Raw genomic sequence first — 2,075 nt, 5'->3', positions numbered from 1 at the left:
CCCTCCCCCTTTTCACCCTCTCCCCACCCCCGCCCCTCTCTTTCTCTCCTTTCTCCCCGTCTCTCCTTTCTCTATAACGAGAACAAAAACCTCAATGAAGACTTTGACAGTCCGTCCTGGGAGGGGTTTCCAAAGCGCCACAAAAGACGTTTTTAGAGGGTCTGCCTGCCCCTTTAAATCAATGCTTCGATCTTATTGATTTCTCCGGGTTTTATGTTGATGGGACCGTCTGAGCTCCCGTAAACTTCTGGATCTGTCAGTGATCAAGAGCAGATCAAACAACAGGGCGGTCAGCGTTTTGCCCTCTCGTTAGCTTGTTAGCCGGTTCTCTTACGACATACTCTAACAGTAACAAGTGGAAACCTACATGCATTGTTCACAAACGTACATGCAACAGGGCTTTGTTTACAAACGTACAATACTACACGATTTGTTAACAAACGCACAAGTGGGTGGTTAACGGGGACTATGGTGTGTGTGATTTTCTCCTTCTTTCAAATCAAACATCCATCCTCGTTATCTCTCCTCCTTTTTGTGTTTTTACTCTCTAATCTTTTGTATCAAAACGACCTAATTATGTTGCTAGTGTCTTGAAACTCTTACTTAAAAAATGACAAACGCACTTGCTTTGTTAAAAAAAACGTTTATCTTCCTAACAAACATACTGTTAGATCTGGTCAACCATAAAAAAATACCAAACAATCCCCCTTCCCTCCCCCCAAACCACAATACCAAACAAAAACAAAACAAAACAAACTGATGTATTTTATGAAACAAAGAAATGAACCGGAATAATTATGACCTCAACTGGAAGATTTTTTTAACAACCTTGACAGCTGTGGCAAAAACTCCTAATGAGCTCGAACTTTTTTACTCAGTCGGCGAAGTGTAGGTGAACGTTCAATAAATTGTGTGCAGGTTACTTCAAAACGAGTAGCAGTAACATTCTATCTCCTTAATTTTTATATTGCAAATTGAACTTTGTATAAGTTAAGATCAGAGCAAGTACAGTGCTATGAAAAGACAGGGCCCCTGAGTTCAATAATCCAACCCAGTGAACACAGCACCTTTTTCAACCCCAGCCTGGCTGAGTTATGAGAACAGCACGCAAGTGAAAAGCAAACTTGTCGTATCTGCAACAATGGGGCTTAAAGTTTCTCTTATCTAAATTAGAAACGACTGCCCCTTCTTTCAATTCAAATTTGTTAAATCTCTTTTGATGGGCAAGAAAGTCTTTGGTAGAAATTTTGAACCAGTTCCATCAGCTAACTTAAACTTCTACAGCAATTTTATTCAAAATAAGATCTTCTTTGAATAATATCTTTGCAGATACGACGCTCTTGCATTATCCCCGTGATTGTAGATCCCAGAACAGTACCTGGAAGTGTCTGCGTGACTTGAAGAATGGCCTTTTCGGACAACCCACTCGACGATTGCTCAGAAAAGTCTTACAACCTTACAACAATAGGCTACTGTAAGGTTACGAGAGGTTGACATTTATTATCCCTCAACTTTCAATCGATCAATCAACCACTCAATCAGCCACTTGATAAATAAACCTAATAAACCATTTAATCAAACGATCAGTCAATAAGTCAGTTTCTTTATACAATAACCTATCACCCTATTGACCTACCTACTTACCTACCTACCTACCTACCTGCATACTTATCTATCTATCTATCTATCTATCTATCTATCTATCTATCTATCTATCTATCTATCTATCTATCTATCTATCTATCTATTTGTGACTGGGGGTTCTCGTGGTCTAGAGGTACAGTGTTCGTCTCTCATTGAATAGGTCTCGGGTTCCAAGCCTAACAGCGACGAAAAAGTTTCTTCTCTAAAACTTTCTCCTGTCATTTCATTTTCTCTGCTCTCTAGTCGTGTTATGTCATTTGTTTTCATCTTTGGAACAAATTGGATTTAGATGTTAAAATGTTTTTTTCAATTGATCAATTTAAATCAAAGTTGAAGACAATGTTTTTTCAGGAAAGTATATTTATAATGCTGGAACTCTATATTTGAAATATCTGTCAGTTAAAAAAAAAAATTAATTATGCATGTTGTAG

The sequence above is a fragment of the Aplysia californica genome, unplaced genomic scaffold, assembly GCF_000002075.1.
Source record: "Aplysia californica isolate F4 #8 unplaced genomic scaffold, AplCal3.0 scaffold00026, whole genome shotgun sequence".
Classification (NCBI taxonomy): Eukaryota; Metazoa; Mollusca; class Gastropoda; order Aplysiida; family Aplysiidae; genus Aplysia; species Aplysia californica.
This window is presented reverse-complemented; position numbering follows the sequence as displayed.